Source organism: Canis lupus, chromosome 1, assembly GCF_048164855.1.
Source record: "Canis lupus baileyi chromosome 1, mCanLup2.hap1, whole genome shotgun sequence".
NCBI classification, from domain to species: Eukaryota; Metazoa; Chordata; class Mammalia; order Carnivora; family Canidae; genus Canis; species Canis lupus.
This window is the reverse complement of record NC_132838.1, coordinates 104,897,070-104,919,833: the sequence shown is the minus strand read 5'-3', so window position 1 is coordinate 104,919,833 and position 22,764 is coordinate 104,897,070. Positions and strand designations below refer to the sequence as shown.

General features: G+C 40.0%; 2 pseudogenes; both read right to left on the bottom strand.

The window, feature by feature from the left end:
• Positions 1 to 16,347: 16,347 nt before the first annotated feature.
• Positions 16,348 to 18,956, bottom strand: LOC140600338 (uncharacterized; annotated as a pseudogene).
• A 113-nt stretch (positions 18,957 to 19,069) lies between these two features.
• On the bottom strand, positions 19,070 to 19,455 carry LOC140600351 (NADH dehydrogenase [ubiquinone] 1 alpha subcomplex subunit 3 pseudogene; annotated as a pseudogene).
• Between the last annotated feature and the right edge of the window lie 3,309 nt (positions 19,456 to 22,764).

The following is a 22,764-nucleotide window of genomic DNA, read 5'->3' as shown; positions in this document are numbered from 1 at the left end:
TCTCTCTCATGAATAAATAAATAAAATCTTAAAAAAAAAAAAAAAAGATTTTTTTTGCCAAACACCCAATAAATGGAAAGAACTAGGTTTTCACCAAGGTCATCTGATGTAGAGTTTATCTAACATGACATACATATCTGTATACAGAGACTACTACCTTAAAGCAACGTTCTCTAAGGGCCAAAGGCAGGCTGCCTCAAGATAGGACAGTTGGTATGAACATTCTTTTGGGCTAAAGGCACTTGACACCCTATAGGGCAAAGAGAAGTTTTTGTCCCTCCCCTCATAATGTAGAAAAATCTTTTTTTTTTTTTTTTTTAAGATTTATTCAGGGCAGCCCCCAGTGGCTCAGCAGTTTAGCACTGCCTTTGGCCCAGGGTGGGATCCTGGAGACCCGGGATCGAGTCCCACGTCAGACTCCCTGCATGGAGCCTGCTTCTCCCTCTGCCTGTGTCTCTGCCTCTCTCTATATATGTCTCTCATGCATAAGTAAATAAAAAATCTTAAAAAAAATAAAGATTTATCCGTTCATTCCTGAGACACACACAGAGAGGCAAAGACCTAGCCAGAGGGAGAAGCAGGCTCCCCCTGGAGAGCCCGATGTGCGACTTGATCCTAGGACCTTTGATCACACCCTGAGCCAGAGGCAGACGCTCAAGCATCTGAGCTACCCAGGCGTCCCTGTGTAGAATAATCTTTTTTTTTTAATTTTAATTTAATTTTATTTATTTATGATAGGCACACAGTGAGAGAGAGAGGGAGGCAGAGACATAGGCAGAGGGAGAAGCAGGCTCCATGCACCGGGAGCCCGACGTGGGATTCGATCCTGGGTCTCCAGGATCGCACCCTGGGCCAAAGGCAGGCCCTAAACTGCTGTGCCACCCAGGGATCCCTGTGTAGAATAATCTTAACTGGCCATCTTTCACAGAATAAATGTTACTACTAGGGACAAATTTCATTTGAGTCATCCATCTGTGTGGCAGGGCAACATCTGCTGTTATTCTTCTTGCCCTGTTTAGTGCATTTCTCCACTTCAAAGTCTCAGGCCCTCCTCCTAACTTCAGGATATGAACCTCATTTTGCCCAATTTTGCAATTTCCGTGTCTGTGAGCGTTCCCTACACCTATGAAATTTAATTTTATCTTGTCCTGTTAATCTGTCTCTGTTCAATGGGTTTCTCAATCCAGCTAGAAGGATCCTGAAGGGCACAGAAATTTGTGCTCCCTGGCATGATCAACACAACATTGATCTAATGAAACCAGCATTGATCTTGTCAGTTCAGATGAAAAAATGCACACTACAGGTCATATTGTCCTCAGGCCCAGCTGTACCAGATAAGGAACATGGAGACTAGGCTCAAGAGGTAAGTGGTTATCGGCACTACCCTACAGATGTAACTACCAGATATACCTAATAAAACCTCTAAGATAGTTCACTAAAGAAAGCCTTTGACACTTCCAATTTCATATCATCAAATTTATTATTCTTGCTTAATTAAGAACACAACACAAACATGGATCTCAGGTGTTACTTTCAGGGGTACCTGAAAGTAAGATAATTTACTATAGAGATCTAATCTGGAAATCAGTAGGAACCAGTAAATCACTGCATGAAAGAATGAATGAGGTCCTTTTGCTTTAGCGTCAGCAAGGGAGGATTATTATATTTCTCAGATTTTCTTGAAAGGAAACATTTCCTCAAATACTCAGGAGGGGGGACACCTGGGTGGCACACGGTGGAGCATCTGCCTTGGCTCTGGTGGTGATCCCAGGGTCTTGGGATCAATTCCTGAATCATGCTCCCTGTGAGGAGCCTGTTTCTCCCTCTGCCTATATCATTGCCTCTCTCTGTGTGTCTCTCATGAATAAATAAAATCTTTTTTTTTTTTTAAGATTTGTTATTTATTTATTCATGATAGACAGAGAGAGAGGCAGAACACAGGCAGGGGGAGAAGCAGGCTCCATGCAGGCAGCCTGACATGGGACTTGATTCTGGGTCTCCAGGATCAGGCCCTGGCCTGAAGGTGGCGCTAAACTGCTGCGCCACCTGGGCTGCCCAATAAATAAAATCTTTTAAAAAATATACAGGAGAAGTATATTTTGCCTCTGAGCCCTACAGTAGCATTTATATGCTTTGGTTGTTTTTTTTTTTTTCCAATAAAGATTTTATTTATTTATTCATGAGAGACAGAGAGAAAGAGGCAGAGGGAGAAACAGGCTCCATGCAGGAAGCCCGACATGGGACTCCATCCCTGGACTCCAGGATTACACCCGGGATTGAAGGCAGCGCTAAACCACTGAGCCACCAGGGCTTCCCTATGCTTTGGTCTTGAACATAGAAGAATGATGAATTAATATTATAATCAATCGTGTGGATGGCATTGGCCTGAAGTGTACAACTCCCCAACCTGTACAATATTTGTTATTAAAAATGGGGAGTGCCAAAAAAAAAAAAAAGGGGGGGGAGTGCCTGAGTGCCTCATTCAGTTAAGTGTCTGCCTTTGGCCAAGTCGTGATCCAAGGGTCCTGGGGTCAAGCCCCACACCAGGCTCCCTGCTCCACGAGGAGACTGCTTCTCCCTCTCCCTTTCCCTCTGTCCTGCCGCTCCTCCTGCTTGGGCATGCTCTCTCACTATCATTTGCTCTGTCAAATAAATAAATAAAATCTCAAAAATGAAATAAAAGTGGATTCAAAGGGTGCCTCAGTAGCTCAGCATGTTGAGTGTCTGACTCTTGATTTTAGCTCAGATCACGATCTCAAGGTTGTGAGATTGAGCCCCACATCAAGCTCTGCACAGGACTTGCAACCTGCTTTGGATTCTCTCTCTCCTTCTCGCTCTGCCCCTCCACACCCCTGCTTATGCACACAGCCTCTCTCTCAAAAAAATAAAAACACAGGCTTTAAAATATTAAAAAAAAACAAAAACAATGAATTCAACACAAATAATTCAGCTGGTCCATCAGGGAAAACATAGAAGAATCAGCCACTTAGCATTCTCAGCACTTTGAATTTAGCCAGGCTAACTCCAGAAAAACACAAAACATAAAATACAATCAGCCATCTCCAGAGGGACGCTTGAAGGGGTAAGATCACTCTAATTAGCACACTCATTTCCAGCTAAACTCCCTTAGGTGCTGCACCTTTCAATCCACTAGGATGGAAAATAAACCTTCACTATAGGGAGAAAAGGGATGGAGATGCACCTTCCAACCATCCGGTGGGAGTCATGTTAACACATATGGATTACCTATTTGCAAGTGTCTAAATAAATAGAAAATTCTGGGATCCCTGAATGGCTCAGTGGTTTAGCACCTGCCTTCAGCCCAGGGCATGATCCTGGAGTCCCGAGATCGAGTCCCACATCGGGCTCCCTGCATGGGGCCTGCTTCTCCCTCTGCCTGTGTCTCTGCCTCTCTCTGTGTGTCTCTCATGAATAAATAAATACAATCTTAAAAAAAAAATAGAAAATTCTACTGAAGGGTGATTTAATGCTCAAGTGGCCTAAATGAGGACTGCCTGAAAGACTTAATTTGTGTACTTACATATGCTCCTCAAGAGAGAGCGATCTATTCAACTAAACAAACTGAATGGGTTACATATTTTGACTGCTACTTAGAAAATTTAAAGCAAACACAAGATAATATCTATGCAGGAAACAAAAAGGGACCTTCTGAAATAGTGGCAAAAAGTGAGCTCAACAATATCAACTCCTGGACATGTACCTCCTACTGCTCCACCATCTTTTTATGCTTTCTATAGGATATCTGGAAATGAGGCATTAATCAAATCCTCTGTCTGAGAACAAGAATTCTTGTCCCTTCAAAGATCCTTCCAGCTGGAGTAGGAATGAAATCGACGTCAGACAGATTAAAAGGAGACAAACTTAATAGGTGTACATACAGGGAATCCACAGGAATCCATACAGGAATTCCATAGATGTGGAAATTCCAAAGACTGTCAGGCAAGATGAGGAGCCAATGTCATGCTGAACTAAGGAAAAAGGACTGGGGGCCTGGAGCTTCAGAGGAAAGGAAAACATTTCACACGGCAATAAGAAGGGCACGTATTTGGTAATGACATCTTTGTCCTGCCTTGGAGATGGGTCACTGAGATAAACTCTGTTAATAACTCTTATTCTGGGAAAGACCTCACCCCCCAATTTAGAATCTACTGTGTGTTTAAAGGACAGAGTAAAGGTTCTCTCAAGCCTGCAGGATCCCAAGTACCCTCAACTCAAAATCCTCACAAGGCCAATGTGGCACATTCAGGAGGTGGTGGTGGGGCAGCATAGAGACTGTCCTGCACTCCTGCAATTCCCCCATCTGAAACTTCAAGAGTCTCACATGTTAGAAGTTGACCTGGTAGATTGTTTCATGCCATTGATCCAGTATTTTGCTCCTAACAATAGGTCAGTTTAATCAAACTCATTTCAACAGGGGAATGGGGTAAACTAGGTGATGAACCTTAAGGAGGGCACTAGATGTAATGAGTGCTGGGAGTTAGATGCAACTGATGAATCCCTAAACTCTATCCCATGAGTGAATAAAACACTATTTGTTAAGTAACTTGAATAAATTTGAAAGAAGAAGAGGCGACGATGCAGGTGTATTTTTAAGTTAGCCCATTGATAGAATTAACGTTACTAAATGGGAATGGTTAGTAATTAGACCAAATGTTAAGGCAGTTTCTGAGGTCTAATGGTAGCCAGTTGAGCATATTTCTAGCTATTGGTCTTGAAGGATCTTCAGATAGAGTAAGGGCAAGTACAGGCAACCTCACAAATCTTCCTGGCTTCCAGTTGAAATTCCTTTGGTAATCTTTACATTGGCCGATAGAGCTCAACACTAAGCTTGTCTATACATGAACTGTTATGATGATTTCTTTACATCCAATGATTTACATGCACTTTCCAGAACCTCAGGAAAAATCCTCGCCAGTATACGTTCTCTAAACAGGAGTCAGTGTTAGTTAGCATTGCTGTAAGGCCTTTCTACATTCTAAAACTTTTAAGGTTATTCTCCAATATGTATTCTCTAATATGGACTAAGGGGTGACCAGTCCTTAAAAATGTTCTCAAATTTGGGATCCCTGGGTGGCGCAGCGGTTTGGCGCCTGCCTTTGGCCCAGGGCGCAATCCTCGACACCGGGGATCGAATCCCACGTCGGGCTCCCGGTGCATGGAGCCTGCTTCTCCCTCTGCCTGTGCCTCTGCCTCTCTCTCTCTGTGTGACTATCATAAATAAATACAAAAAAAATTTTAAAAAAAGTTCTCAAATTTAAAACATTTTAAGGTTTTCTGCATTATGATTCTGTGATGAGTAAGTACTGAACAATGATTAGTGGCCATCGTATATTGTTTACATTGGTTAAGATTTTCTCATGAATGAATCCTGTGATGTGATATCGAATAACGCCTGAGATCTGGATAAAGGCCTTGCCACACTATTCACATTGGTAGGGATTCTTTTCTTCTTCTTTTTTAAAAGAGGTTATTTATTTATTCATGAAAGATGCAGAAAGTGGGAGGCAAAGAGATAGGCAGAGGGAATAGCATGTTCCATGCAGGTAGCCTGATAGGGGGCATAATATCAGGACTCCAGGATCACACCCTGAGCCGAAAGCAGGTGCTAAACTGCCAAGCCACCGAAGGATCCCCTGGTCATAACTTTGAAGTGGAACCTGAGATACCTTGGGAGCCTTTGGTTTGAAACGATTTCTCTATGGTTTGGACAGAGACTTTTTTTCTAGATTCTGTTTTTGTTTAAAAGATTTTATTTGGGGGATCCCTGGGTGGCGCAGCGGTTTGGCGCCTGCCTTTGGCCCAGGTCGCGATCCTGGAGACCCGGGATCGAATCCCACATCGGGCTCCCGGTGCTTGGAGCCTGCTTCTCCCTCTGCCTGTGTCTCTCTGCCTCTCTCTCTCTCTCCGTGTGACTATCATAAATAAATTTAAAAAAATAAATAAATAAATAAAATAAAAGATTTTATTTATTTATTCATGAGAGACACAAACAGAGAGAATTTATTTATTCACAAGGGACACAGACAGAGGTAAAAGCAAGCTCCATGCAGGAAGCCCGATGCGAGACTCGTTTCCAGGATCTTGGGATCACAACCTGACCCAAAGGCAGATGCTCAACCACTGAGCCAGAGAGGCATCCCTCTTTTCTAGTTTCACTGTGTCCAGAGGTGTGTCCATCAGCAACTCTGGCCCCTTGGATGTCTTCTAGGCCATCACCATCAGTCCCCAGATTCCAGGTGTGTGAAGCTTTAAGTCACAGCCATAGTTTCCATTGGCTGCTCCAATATCCTGTGCCAGATTCTACATGAGCAGATCAAGTCCCACATCGGGCTCCCTGCATGGAGCCTGCTTCTCCCTCTCCCTATGTCTCTCTCTCTCTCTCTGTCTATGAATAAATAAATAAATTCTTTAAAAAAAAAAAATCTAAAAAAAAAAAACGAACAAAAAAGAACATCCAGAAAATTCAGGTTAGAGCAAGTGGGTACATTGCTGAATTCAGGAATGTGGAGTCATTGTGTGGAAGACATGGTACACAGGGAACTTTGCTTCAGTTGGGCCAGTTCCCCGTCTGTGTTATCCTGTGAGTTCTGGTGTCATCCCTGATGGGTTATCCATGGACCAAAGACTTTTTTATTAGCATGGCAGCAGCATTTATTTGACATTCTTCTTAAGGAAAGCTTTCTAATATACGCGTCCCAGAAAACTCTGTTTATGTTAAGTTGCTTTTTCTTTTATTTTATAAAATAGAAATAAAAGAGACTAGACCAGACTAAAATAATATGAACTCTGTGTGGTGAATTTCTTTGCACAGGCTTAGGAATGATAGAGCCAGAGATATCAGAGTCTACCGCCAGATCCCTCCCTAGCCCACCCAGAACTACCCCTTCTGAGGCTGTGTCCAGGTCTGGCCTAAGTTCTGGGATCTCTTCCCTTCCCAGGACAGATTAGAGGAGATCAGATTCTGAGTGGCTCTTCCTTTCATCTCTTCAGGGCTGGTGCTCACAATTCTCCAAACCCACAATATGATAAATGGGAGCAAAGGACTATAGATCTTAGTAATTTCATTTGCTATATATATATATATATATTAACTTGTTAATATATATATATATTAACTTGTTAACTTGTTAACTAATTTTTTGAAAGATTTTATTTATTCACTCAGCATACACTGAGAGAGAGAGAGAGAGAGAGAGAAAGAGAGAGAGAGGCAGACACACAGGCAGAGGGAGAAGTAGGCTCCATGCAGGGAACCTGAAGTGAGACTCAATCCCAGGTCTCCAGGATCACACCCCGGGCCGAGGCAGTGCTAAACCGCTGGGCCACCCGGGCTGCCCTTCTTTTCTGTGTTTAACATTAAATCCTGTGCTTCATGACCCTTTCATCTAGATTCCTATTTTCCATTCCTGGAGATTCAGTAGTTACTCAATTTACAAAATATAAATATCTATACATAATGACCTGATTAAAAAACAATGCAGCTGATTAATATTCTTCTGATCTCCTATAGTTAGGATACTTTATTAGATATTTTTAATAAATTTGTGTTGAGAACTCCTAAGATATATTCTTTCAGCAAATTCCCAATATAATAGACATAGAATTATGTGTAGTCTCCAGATTTCCAGAATCTGTACATCCTGTATACCTGAAATTTTGTACCATTTGACCAACATCTCCTATTTTGTCCTCAGTCATCTCCTGACCATCACAATTGTATTCTATCCTTTTTAAAACATATTTTATTTATTCATGAGAGACAGAGAGGCAGAGACAAAGGTAGAAGCAGGCTCCTTGGAAGGAGCCCAGTGTGGGACTTGATCCTGGACCCCAGGATCAATCCTGAGCAAAGGCAGACACTCAACTGCTGAGCCACACGGGCATCCCAACTGTACTCTATTCTTATGAGTTCAACGCAGATTCCAGGTATTATTGAGATAATACAGTATTTGCCATTTTGTGTCGCTTATTGTTATTGTATAACATCCTCAAGGCTCACCTACTTTGTCCCAAATGGAAGCCTGTCATTTTTTTAAAGGCTGAATTTTGGATACGGATATCTATAGATAGATAGATATAGATATTATAGACGTTATATAGTACGTATGACACATAATATATTCTCATATATTTCTATATTGTAAACAATATTACATTATAGTAGATAGAGAGGGATATAGCTATATCACATTCTCTTGAACCACTCCTCCTGGAAAGCAGAGAAACTACAGGGAGATGACACTTCCTATCTGCTAGAATAACCAAGTTTCAGGAAAATACAAGGTAACCCCAATGTGGAAGAATTAAAATGAATATATATTGCTAACGAGAGTGGACAGACTATAGGAAAACAGGCATATACTTACACAGTCATTTTTCAATCCTGTTAAGAAAATACAAACAGGGCAGCCCCTGTGGCCCAGCGGTTTAGCGCCACCCTCAGCCCAGGGCGTGATCCTGAGACCCAGGATCGAGACCCACATTGTGCTCCTTGCATGGAGCCTGCTTCTCCCTCTCTCTGCTCCTTCACATGCTTGCGCTCTATCAAACAAACAAACAAACAAAAAATCTTAAAAAAAGAGAGATGAAATGATGTACAAATTCTTTCATTTTTTCTCTAGTTTCGCTTTTAAAAAAAAAGAAGATTCTATTTATTTATTCATGAGAGACACACACAGAGAGGCAGAGACATAGGCAGAGGGAGAAGCAGGCTCCCCGAAAGGAGCCTGATGTGGGACTTGATCCCGGAACCCCAGGATTATGCCCTGGGCCGAAGACAGATGCTCAAGCACTGAGCCACCCAGGCGTCCCGTTTGTTTTGTTTTTGAGGAATCATTTAGAAATTGTGTATTCGGTGTAAGAATGTAAGTCATGATGGTACAACAATCTCCTTCCCCAGAGCCGCCCAGTTAAGTCACATGTGTACAAATCAAAGATCTATATTTCATGATGTGTATAACAGGAGGCAGATACATTCAATTTTGTAACCGTAGAAGGAAGAGTGTTTGCACGAGGGTGTTGTGCTTACAATCACTGTGGAATATGTTTTATATTCCGCCGCTCCGATCCACTTCTACTGATGTGAAAATGCCAGTTTCATGCAGCATTGGTTAAGGAATGCAATGTCACTGACAATGAGTGTGATAGGACAATATTTATGTAAACCAACCATTACGTATTTATGTTGAACCCAGTACAAAATATTTTAGTGTCTATGTGTTTTATACTCTGAAATTGCAGAACAGAAGCCCCACCCCAACCTCACAACCTGTATGTCTGAAGGTCAAACTATTACTGACTGGGGGTAATTCATGGGCATTTTTAAACTTTATTTAGATATTTCTCATTACACAATTGATGATATGCCTACGTGTATGTTTGCTAAAGCTATCTTACCAATTGTAAGTATTTAGGAGGTCCTAAAAACAGAATTCTGTTTTTAAAGTCTGAATTTCATTGAGCTTAACTGGGCTTTCCGTTTAGGGCGCTAGAAGCTTAAATCAAAGTTTCCTGAGGCATTGAAGGTATTGGTTTCCACCTGATCTCCTCCATGGTCACAACTTGTGCGTGGTATCCTCAAGGGAGACAGACGATGTTGAGTCTCCCTGTTTACTCAAAATTATATCCGTGGTCCTTTACTGCCAATTCAACTGAAGGAACTACTAGGCATTTTATATAAGTAAGGTTATTGCCCCATGGCTGGAATTACAAACTTGACAATTTTGAACCAAGTACAAATAAGACAATTAATGAGTAGGAGAATGAATAGTGACCTCCAAATGTACCCCTACAATTTCTACCACCCCCAGCTCCATCCCTCCCCTCCTTCCTCTTTATCTCCCATTGTGACCTTAAGGTCTTCACCTCTGTGACCTTTACATTTCCGTGAAAGCTCTTTGTCTGCAAAGGACTCTCCTAGTCTTCATTGCTCTTCTAAATCCATGAAGTGTGTTTCAGACCTCTATACCAATAAACCCTTCTTGCCTGATTCTAGAGCTCTCTTCCTTCCATTGTCCCAAGAACCTCCATTCTTTCCTCCTCCTCCAATGCCATTTGTCCCTTCCCCACCCAATTCCAATGATTTTAGCCCATTTATCGTGTCTCTTATGTCCATTATCAATATCTGACCCATCATTTAACAGAGTCCTTAGTTTCCTCATGACCCTACTCTCATTACCGACAACCCTACACTCCCTGACTTTCTCATGGACCCTTTGGCCTACTGACGCCCACTCTTCTCCCAGCTCTGATGATCCCCCTCCACCCACATACACTCTGTTCCCCAGGTATCATCTGTTCTCCCCCTCCATCATCTCTTGTTGCAACACTGAACACTCCCAGGACTGCATTCACAAGTAACTATCCCCCTTCCATCCATATGTTCTTTGACCCATCACAGGCAATAAAGTTGCATATGTCTTTTACCCAACCTTGCCTTTGAACTCCCTTTGCCCATTAATTTGTCATCCACTATCCCCTTCTTTCTCATGATTTCCTTTACCTTCTCATTCCCTCAACACATAGGCCTCATACCCTTAATGTCCCTGCATACACCCACCCAACCTTAAAATCTGTAGTGCACTTTAACCCCTCAGTGACATTTAATAACCTAGTGCTTTTAGCCGTGTTCCAAGTTACAGAACATGTCTCAATGATGTTCAAGTCCTAATCCTCATTGCCTGTAACTGTAACCTATTTTGGGCAATAGGATCTTTGCAGATGTAATTAAGTGTATATGTCATACTGGATTCAGGTAAACCCCAATTAAATTCCTCTTGTCCTATTGAGAAGAGGGAAGTTTGTTTATTATTATTTTAAAAAACATTTTATTTATTTATTCTGAGAGACACACAGAGAGAGAGGACAGACAGACAGACAGACAGAGACAGAGAGGGGCAGAGAGAGAGAAGCAGGGAGCCTGATGTGGGACTCAATCCTGGGACTCCAGGATCACTCCCTGGGCTAAAGGCAGGGGCTCAACCACTCAGCCACCCAGGCATCCCAAGAGGGAAGTTTAGACACAATGCTGTGTGATGAAGGGACAACGATGTGTCTCAAGACAAAGAAGATCAAGGATAGCTATAGTTCCCCGAAGTTAGAAAGCAAGACTCAATTCTTGAGACAAAAGGTGGCCCTGCCAACAGCTTGGCTTCAGATGACTAAGTGCCTCCAGAAGTGTGACACAATAATTTTTTGGGTTCTTTAGCACCCAGTTGTAATAATTTGTTACAGAAGCCCTAAGAACTAACATGGGTCCTGTCTTCTCTTCCCTTGTGGCTGTGTTACCCCAAGCTCCCAGACTCTGCATTTCATTTATCCCTGTGCGCTCATTGTTACCGCCTCCCTTGTCTCATATCACTACTTGTCTTCATGCCTTGTACCTCAACCTAAAGTGGCACTGCTCATTATTCTTTCAGTGGCATATATTGTGAATATGGTCCTTGATGACATTATGAAGCAACATTGTTAAACATCCTACCATAATTCTTATTTTCTATCTTCTGTACTAGTGCATGCTTGAAAATGCTGTATATTCTCATACATGTAGTCACATATTCTAACTTAAAAGATTTTGTGTAACTCTTTTTAGAAGCTATTTGCATTTTTCCATTTAGCTTATATTAAAGTTTTACCCCAAAAGACCATACCATTTACTAGACAGTCCATTTAGAGAACATAATAATTACCTGTATATTTCACACTTGATATTAGCCAAAAACCCAAGAAGCGATTACCTATATATTTCAGAGGTGCTTTTTCCTACTCACCTATGACTGTCTTCAGAATCTCAAGCTTCACCATCTGCACTGCCTTGGGTCTCTAGCCTGCTGGCCTTCTTTGCAGACTCCAGACTTGCCAGCTCTCACAATCATATTAGCTAATTCATTACAGGAAATTTTTCCCACTATCTATGTAGAGACCTATAGAAAGAGAGACATCTATTTCTATATGTAGTAAGCCTATATATAATCTCTGGGTCTATGCAAATATAGATTAAAAATATGCAAAAAAATAAAATAAAATAAAATAAAAATAAAAATATGCATAGATGTGTGCATATCCATTCAATTGATTCTTTGGAGAAACCTACTTTAGATTTAGTGTCCATACATTTTTTCCACTCAAAATCAACCTACTGAACTTAATTGATATTAATTACTATATGTTTTATCTTCCTTTATTTTTAAAAAATATTTTATTTATTTATTCATGAGAGACACACAGAGAGAGGCAGAGACACAAGCAGAGGGAAAAGCAGGCTCCTCAAGGGGAGCCAAGTGTGGGACTTGGTCCTGGGACTCCAGATCACAACGGATCCGAGGGCAGACACTCAACCACGCAGCCACCCAGGTGTCCGAGTATATATTATGTTTAGTTTGACAGAACTTCCTTTCCATGTGCTTCTCTGAAAAATTGTTTTTCTGTATTATCACAAAAATTAAAAGAGAAAGTCAAATGCCAAATTCCAGTTGAAATCTTCTGTGTGCATGTATGCACATATGTGTGTGTTTAATTAATACCTGAATGTATGCAGTTGTTCATATTTGCCATTAATACGAGATCTTTTGTAGGAATATCGTATTTGGGGTTCCTTTTAAACAGCTTTATTTGGTATAACTTACATGCCACATAATTTATCCACCTAACGTGTACAATTGATAGCTTCTTAACCAAGTCACATGTAGGTATAAGCAAACAATTGTCAATTCTAGAACATTTCATTACCTCCTAAGAAACTTCACACTCATTAGCTATGACCACTCTCATCTTCTTATTCTCATATCTAATCAATAATCTGCTTACTTTTTCCAATTTTCTTCACCTACTACTGACATGACATTATATAAGTTTAAAAGTGTACAATTTAACTATTATATATTGTTAATTATAGCCAACATATATTGAATATATACACCAGATTATCTACTCACTGACAAGAGACACAAGTTATTTCCAGGTCCTGGCTATTAGGAGTAATGCTATTGCATGGTCTCTATTTTCCACATGTTTATAATTTTTCTAGTTTTGTACTTGTACCTGACTTCCACTTTCATGGCACTGTTGTAGGAAAAGATGCCTGATACGATTTCAATCAAATTTATTAAGACTTGTTTTGTGGCCCAATATAAAAATCTATATTGGGGAATGTTCCTTGTGCATGTGAGAAGAATGTGTTTCTTGCTGTTGGTGGAATGTTATAAGTCAGTCTGCTAAATATCATTGAAGTCTGGTACTTCCTTATTGATTATCTTGTCCCATATTGAAGGTGCACAATTGAAGTCCCCTGCTCTTGTATTGCTGTCTCTTTTTCTGTTCTTGTCTGTTCATTGTTGCTTATATATTTGGGTACTTTTATGTTGAGTACATAAGTATTCTAAAGATGACATCCTTTTGTCGAATTAACTCCTTCATTTTATTTTATGAAGGGGTATTATGATAACGTACCTGAAAGGACAAATCAGTTATTTGGAGACTTTAAATAGCAGAGAACAATGTAAATTAAATTACATGTGAAAATCTGCAATGTATAATAGCCAGAGATTAGAAAACTGACTACTGTGGGGAAAAGATTGATTAGCCCATACTAGTTGGTTTCAATAAACCATTGACTACTTCTTACAGTAATTACCAAGATTATCATTGCAACAATATTTTTCCACACACATCAAAATCTGGAAGCAGTAACTCCTCAAATTGTCATTTAGTGTTCTCTTTTTCCCAACCTCAAAGCACAGAAGTAGGTATTTGAATATTGACTAGCCATTTAGGGGACACAGGAGATACACATGTTCATAAACATTACATAAGCTTTAATTGATGTACCTGGAAAAACACCACCAAAATTTATGGGAAAGTATGTTATTTTTCATAGGGTTAAGTATTATATGAGTTTTAAACATACTATTTGAGTCCTACCAAAACTGGAATGGGGGAAATCATTTTTTCCCAAATGCACCATAATTAAAAACACTGCACGATGTAACCCCTTTATTTTATAATGACCTGAGCAGTGTCTTACTAGTCCTTGACTTAAAGTCTACTTTGATTGATGTAAGCATACCCATCCTGATTTCATCTGGTTTCTATTTGCATGGTGTATCTTTTTTCACACTGCACTTTCTGTCTGAGTGTGTTCTTAAGGCTGAAGGGAAATCTACTTGGGTCTTCTATTTCTTTCCATTCAGCCAGTCTATACCGTTTAATTGGAGAATTTAGTCCCTTTATATTTAAAGTAAGCACTGATTAAGGTATGGAGTTACTGTTGTCATTCTTTTCATTATTTCCTGTCTGTTTCAGAAATATTTGCTGTCTACTTCATTTGCTATTTATCTTTGTGATTTGGTGATTTTCTGTGGGTGTATACTTCCATTATTTTCTCCCTATCTGTTATGTATTGACTACAGGTTTTTACTTTCCGGTTACCTAGAGGCTTAAAGAAAGACCTCTTTTAACAGTTGATTTTAACTTGTTAACTGCTTAATTTCCATATAAAACTTTTTCAGGCTTGAGAGAACTCTTAAGAAATATGAATGAGCAGTTGTATGCCATCATAGGGAAGACTTATCTTTTCTCTTTGTGAAATCTGTGCTGATTTCCTCATTGGAACCACATCACCTGATGGTGAGAATTCAACTTATAACCATTGCTATTATCAAGATTGATCAGTATTTTCCAGGACTGCCACCTCTTTTTGCTTAAAGACCAACTAGGAAACCATTTTATTTAAACTATCCACAAAGTTTTTTAGTTTTAATGAATGGAGAATGATATTCTGAAAACTTATTTCATGGTAACTTAATGTTATAACCATGAACAGCATCTCCATTTAGATCTTCTTCATATATTCTAAATCATGTTGTTGTTCATTTCAATGGGAAATGAGGTCTGCATGAGCCCCACCTAAGGAAGAAGGGCATCTCATCTTTGATGCAGCAACAGTCAGCCATATAATTTCATATACCAACTAGGCATCCGTGAATTTTCTAAAAAAAAAAAAAATGCATTAATATGACTAGTCACCAATCTCACATACGGTCGGTGTAAAACAAGCACATTGAAGTGATACCTTTGCAAAAATCCATCCCTTGTATCTTTTGAAGCATAATACATCATTTTCATGTTTAACTTTGTATTATTCCTTGTAAGTATTTTTTGAAAAAGATTTATTTATTTATTTAATCAGAGAGAGCGAGCAAGAGGCAGAGACCCAGGCAGAGGAAGAAGCAGGCTCCATGCAGGAAGCCTGACGTGGAACTCAATACCGGATCTCCAGGATCACACCCCAGGCTGCAGGCTACGCTAAACCGCTATTCCACCGGGACTGCCCTACTTGTAAGTATTTGATATAGAGTACTGTCTAAAAAGGGTAACTGATATACTGCTTTGTATTGATTTGTGACATTTATTGACATTTGATGTTCAATAAGTACATTTCTAAATATTTATGTCTTTCAACTTACTTTCCTTTCTGTAATCTCTGATGTTTTCTAAAGTCTATATAGAAAAACAAGGTCTTTCCTCATTCATCTTTTTGTAGGTTTTGAATCTAGTATGCATTTTGGGATACTGATTCAGGACTGAATTCCAGTTAAAGGAACTGCAACTTTTACACTTTATGGTTTCTCTTCTGTATGATAGCTATGATGCTGAGTAAGTCTAGAGGTTTATCTAGATGTAATGATCTTGTAATGATTTTCCTAAGATGGTAAGGCTTGAGTACTGGTTAGTGGGCTTGCCAAATCTTTCGTATTTGTAAAATCCTCTCCACTATATATTTTCTGATCAGGAATCTCGGTTTTCTGTTGTTGAAAGGTCTTGCCACATTCTTTACACGTATTTCATTTCTCTGATATGAATTACCTAATGTGGAGTAAGAGTTGAGCAGTACTTACAAATCCTCTCAGAGTTGCTTCTACTGACACTCTTGGTGCTACTTGTGTACTGTCGTTGGGGACCAGGTACCTCTGAGAAGAGGTAGCTAGGAGATGCTGGCACTCTCAATGGCCGAAGGAAAACCCAAATGAGTCAAAACTGAGGGGTGACTGGGGGACAGGCACTGAGGGGAGCACTTCATGGGATGAGCACTGGGTGTTAATGCTATATGTTGGCATCCAATAAAAAAAATAATAAAAAATAGGGATCCCTGGGTGGCGCAGCGGTTTGGCGCCTGCCTTTGGCCCAGGGCGTGATCCTGGAGACCCGGGATCGAATCCCACATCAGGATCCCGGTGCATGGAGCCTGCTTCTCCCTCTGCCTTTGTCTCTGCCTCTCTCTCTCTCTCTGTGACTATCATAAATAAATAAAAAAAATAAAAATAAAAAAATAATAATAAAAAATAAAGATAGAAGTCAAGACTGAGAACAATGATCATATTAATTCCAAGGTGATGGGGCAGGATTGCTTTGTAGTGCACTTAAAGATGAAGAAGCATATACTGCATGTAATAAACTAATGAAAAACTATTGTGAACAATAAGGTTTGTCAATGCAACAGGTTACATGATTGATGGGCATCTGATAAAGGAAAAAGACACACACTTCCACAGCTGGAAACGGAGGAGAAAGATACAACTGATGGGTTCCAGCACCAGACAGGAGGTGTCTACTAGAAAGGGAACCTTCTACGTTACAACTCTGCTCCTCCAGACCAAGAAGGGGTTTCCATTGTTCTTTCACTTTTCTCTTCCCCATTCCTTTATTGGACACTAGATAACTGTGTCTCCACACAAGCATATGGCTTTAAAAAACAAAACAAAACTAAATGGCCAATGGTACAGTTTGATCAACATCAAGAGGAGATAGAATGAGGGGAAAAAGTGGTTCTGTGAAACTAATCTTTTCCATTAATGCTGTGATTATTTAGCTCTTATTGTTACATTCCATGAGTTATTTTGCTCTCACAGTTTGACAACAACAATAAAAGAACATAAAAATCCTTGCATTCCTTGTTAGTGTTGTGCCCTAGATTACGAATCTGAGAAACGACCAAGGAGCCGAGACTGATGCAAACACATGAGGGTTTATTTACAAGCTTGAGCTTGGGTCCAAGTGTACCCGAAACAGTGAGGCAGGGACTTGGACCCCGAGGTGGTTCCAGCTTAGTTTTATGGGCTGGTCTAGGCGTCCTCCAGAAGGGATGGAGGAATTTCTCAAGTTCTGTTTACATTCTGATATGGGGCTTTCAAGGGCATTAAGCTCTGTTCTCATTCTGATATGGGACTTTCTAAGGCGTTAAGCTGTAAGCTGTTTTTTCCAAAACTGAAGTAAGGTAAAGTTCAGCTCTTATTCACAGGGGCCTGACATTGCTGTACTTGGGCTAATGCTAAAGTTAAGGTGGAATGGCCTCATTTACTCAGCCTCCACAGTGACATTGGAGAATTTTTAAGTTTCTCATTTATCATTGCAAAATCAAGGAATATTTTATATAATTTCGTTGTATAAAGTTTTAGATGTAGGACATTCTGTCTTAAGGTAGGGATAAATTGCTCTAAAAGAAAAGAATATTGATCATTTTCCATTCAAGTCAAGTTTCTTGTTGCTTAAAAGAACTTAAACATTCCTTCACAATCCTAAAACTTTGAAGCCTTGCTCTAGTGGGACTTCTTTGATAATGAATAAAGGCTCAACAGTGATTAAAGGCCTCACCACATTCTTTACATTTGTTAAGGTTTTTCTCTAGTGTGAATTCTGTGATGACTAGTAAGGTGTGAGTGCTGGGTAAAGGCTCGACCACATTCTTTACTTTGGTAAGGCTTCTCTCCAGTATGAAGTCTATGATGTCGAGTAAGACTTGAGTTCTGGTTAAAGGCCTTGCCACATTCCTCACATTTGAAAGGTTTCTCTCCAGTATGAATTCTGTGATGTTGAATACAACTTGCATGAGTGTTAAAGGCCTTGCCACATTCTTTACATTTGTAAGGTTTCTCTCCAGTGTGAATTCTGGATGTTTAGTAAGAGATGAATGACTAGTAAGGTCTTGTCACATTCCTCACATTTGTGAGGTATCTTGCCAGTATGAATTCTGTGATGTTGAGTAAGGCTCCAGTGATGTGTGAAGGCCCTGCCACATTCTTTACATTTGTAAGGTTTCTCTCCTGTGTGAATTCTATGATGCTGAGTAAGGGTAGAGCCATGTCTAAAGGCCTTGCCACATTCTGTACATTTGTAAGGTTTCTCTCCAGTGTGAATTCTGTGATGTACAGGAAGATGTGAACGCCTCTGATAGGTCTTATCACATTCCTCACATTCATGAGGTTTGTCAGTATGAATTCTTTGATGTTGAATAAAGTTCCAGGGCTGTGTAAAGGCCGTGCCACATTTTTTACATTTGTGTGGTTTCTCTCCAGTATGAATTCTGTGATGCTGAATAAGACCTGAATGAGTGTAAAAGGCCTTGCCACATTCCCTACATTTGTAAGTTTTCTCTCCAGTGAGAATTTTGTGATGTTGAGTAAGATATGAACACGTCTTAAAGGTCTTGCCACATTCCTCACATTTGTGTTGTTTCTTGCCAATATGAATTATGTGATGTTGAGTAAGGTTTGAGTCCTTGTAAAGGCCTTGCCACATTCTTCACATTTGTAAAGTTTGTCTCCAGTATGCATTAGCCTATGTCTATTTAGGGATAAGGAGACCTTAAAGGTTTCACCACATTTTTCACATTTGTACAGTTTCTCCCCAGTACGCATTCCATGACATTGAGGTAGTACTGAGTTCAAGTCAAAATCTTTGCCACATTCCTTACAAATGTCACTATTCTCTCCACTATGAACTGTCTTATGTGTACTTAGCCTTGGTGCTTGACAAAACATGTTCCCAGGTTGATTACACCTGAATGGGTTTTTTCCCACATGAATTCTCTGTTGATCATCAACATTGGAGGACTGGTTAAGAGCACTCTCACATTCATTTTTAGGATTCTCTCCTGTATTCATACTACTTTGTGTACTAAGGTTAGAGTTTTGGTTTTTTTTTTTGGTGGGTGGGGGTCACTCTATGCATTTTATTGACTACAGGGAAGGGGCCACCTCCATGTCACCAGAGGTGCTCACAATTTCTTCAGCCACTCCAGACTGGGGCCCTGGGGGTCCTGGGGTGGCTGGGCACGTCGGGCATGTCCCATCATCTCGGAGGGTCACTGGATAGTTGTAGGGTGTGGCCTGGTTGTTCATGGTGGCATATTTGGTGAAGGGACTGACGATGGGCAGAATCACAGCGAGGCCCCCGATGGTGAAGGACTCGACCAGCACCGGCTCTTTGGCCCAGGCATCCTTGAGGAAGGCGGCGTGTCTCTCGGCCATCTTGGTCTCAGCGTTGGCGGCGGCCTAAGGTTAGAGTTTTGATAAAAGACTTCCCCACATTTACTACCCTCATGATGGTTCCCTAGAAGCTGAGTCCTCACACATCGACTAACATTGGAGCCCTGGTTAAATGTTTTCTCAGATTCACTGCATTGAGCAACTCTGTCTCCATTGAACAGGCTCTGGTAATTTTGTAGGGTCGACTCCTTAGTGAAACACCTCTCAAATGGATCCTGTTTAGCACTTTGTTCTTCGTTTTCAAATCTCTGATTTTTAGAAATATTTGACTGAATAATCAATCCAATTCTTTTTTCACAAGGGTTCAAATAATTATTTTCAGCATGGATTGGTAACTTCGCAGATTTTCCAAACTGTCGTCTTTCCCTAAATATATAAGTTTGAACATTTGATTTGAGCTTTTGTTTTCAGAAACACACTGCTTTGTGGAAGTAGCAGACTTAAAAAGGGAGGTTACTGAAAATGTTCTATATCCTTCACCATTTTGGGCAGGGAGATTCTTATTATGCACAGATATCTCAGTATGGTTGTGTCCTTCATGATGCCTTTGATGCCATTCACTCTCTCCATCATTGTCCCAGTCTGTCATGAAGTGTAAATTCTCAATGGCATTATTTTTTAATCTACCCATTGACACTCTTTGGAAAGATGCTTCGACGCTTGGTTTTGACAGCAAGCTCTGGGTGTCACGAGAAGATATGGCTGAAAGAAATCAAGAAAGAGAAAAGTAAAATTATTCCGCTTACTACTCTCAGATGAATATGCTGACAACCACTAATAGATAACCTGAAAATCAGTCAGAGAACATCAGCAAGATGGCTTGGAAGGATCATCAGGACTTTGTTCCTCAATGGACACATAAACTTACACAGAATGTACTGACCACATAGCCTCATAGATAGCTGTAGTTTTGTCATGCTATATTATAAATCACTTTCTTATATCTCAAAAAATCAGGAAAGTACCAAGAGTGCAAAGTTTGCAAAAGGGAGGAAATTTAAAGATTAACAGAAAAGGACAAAAGAGGCGGGATCCCTGGGTGGCGCAGCGGTTTGGTGCCTGCCTTTGGCCCAGGGCGCGATCCTGGAGACCCAGGATCGAATCCCATGTCGGGCTCCCGGTGCATGGAGCCTGCTTCTCCCTCTGCCTCTGTCTCTGCCTCTCTCTCTCTCTCTGTGTGACTATCAAAAAAAAAAAAAAAAAAAAAGAGGAAACAGCAAAAATAGGAAAATATCGGGCACCATGCGTGGCTCAGTGGTTTAGCGCTGCCTTCAGCCCAGGGTGTGGTCCAGGACCCAGATCGAGTCCCACATCTGGCACCCTGCATGGAATGCAGCCTGCTTCGCCCTCGGCCTGTGTCTCTACCTCTCTGTCTCTCTCTGTCTGCCTCTCATGAATAAATAAAAACTAAAAAAAAAAAAAAAAAAAGGGCGGGGGGGGGAAATTATCAACAACAGGAAGAGTTGGTTTTCAGGAAAGATCAACAAAATTGACAGACTTTTAAAAAAATCAAGTAAGAATGAAAAAAAAAAAGGCCAATTAAAATCAGAAATGAGTGACAGCAGACAGTATTAACTGATACCATAAAAACACAAATAATAAAAAGTGACAATGGATAACTATATGCCAAGAAAGAGATACCAAAAATGTGTATAAATTTCAAAAAAGATGTTAGCTACCTAGATTTCAGGATTCCAATAAATATTTCCTGAAGAAATATTTTAAAAGTCACAATTGATCTACAACTACTAAGTAGATTGAAAAAGTAATTTAAAACTTCCAAACAGGGCAGCTCCGGTGGCGCAGGGGCAGCCCCGGTGGCGCAGCGATTTAGCGCCGCCTGCAGACCAGGGTGCGATCCTGGAGACCCGCTATTGAGTCCCATGTCAGGTTCTCTGCATGGAGCCTGCTTCTCCCTCTGCCTGTGTCTCTGCCTCTCTCTCTCTGTGTCCTATGAATAAATACAATCTTTAAAAACTAACAAACAAGCAAAAACTTCCCAACAAAGAAAAGTTTTATTCCATATGAATTCACTGGATAATTCAGAGATTTAATGTAAAAGTACTTCTTTTTTCTTTCTTTAAAGATTTTATTCATTTGTTCATGAGAGACACACAGATAGATAGGCAGAGACACAGGCAGAGGGAGAAGCAGGCTCCATGCACAAAGCCTGATGTGGGACTCGATCGAGAGACTCTGGGATCACACCCTGAGCCTAAGGAAGAGGCGTAACCGCTGAGCAACCCAGGAGTCCCATGGAAAAGTATTTCAAATCTCTTCCAACATTTTCAGGGAGTGAAGAGAAGGGAAATTATCAAAATAGTCTCTGTGACTCAAGTGTTACCAGGTTGTCAAAGGCAAAGGAAGACTGTACAAGTAAAGAAGATTACAAAGTACTACCTGTGAGGCGCAGTTATATAAAGTCCACAATAAAAAAAGCAAATTAGCACACTGAATCAAAAAAACGTTCTATAACACAATTAAAGGCAATTCTTCCTGGAATTCAAGGGTGTTTCAACATATGGAAAACTATAAGTTAAAGGCTCCACATTAACAGAATGAAGATCAAAAATGGCAATCATATTGCTGCAGAACAAGAGTAAGAGCATATTGGACAATGTTTCACTATTAAAAACACTCAAGAAAGTAGGAATAGAAGCAAACCACCTCAACTTAATAAAGGCCATATAGATATGAAAACCTGAAATCTAATATATTCAATAGCAAAAAAAAACTGTAAGCTTCTTCTGTATGATCATAACAAAGGGATTTCACTTCTATTCAACACAGTACTGGATATTCAGTCTGAATGGGAAAACAAAACAAAACAAAACAAAAAACAAAAAAACATAAATGGGAAACATAAATCCAAATGGGAAAAGAAAAGTCAAGTTTATCTCTTTAGAGATGACATCCATAAAAAACCCTACACAATCTTTATTTTTTTGTTGTTTTGTTGGTAATCATTTGTATTGTTTATTTCTAGTAATTTTTTCTACGACACATTGCATTGTCAATTTTTTTAATAATATAAATGCCTGAATTAATTTGCAGTTTCAACTTTTTTCTTTTATTTATTCATTTCTTTATTATAGTAGGTTCCATACCTAACATGAAGCCTAACTGGCTAACTGGGTCCTGAACCCAAGACCCTGAGATCGAGACCTAAGCTGAGATTAAGAGTCAGATGCGAAACCGAGTGAGCCACCTAGACACCCCCAACTTTTCTTCTGAACGTTACAAGACAAGGAACTAGAAAAAGAAGAAACTTACCTGTGATCAAGTAGAGAAAGAAACTAACAAAGAAAAATTAGAGGTAGGGACCATAATAAACAGTAACTTAACATTGACATCAATGCCCAGATTTTCCAAAAAATAATCAAAAATTTAACTACATTAACTAAGAAAAAAGGAGAGAAGTCTC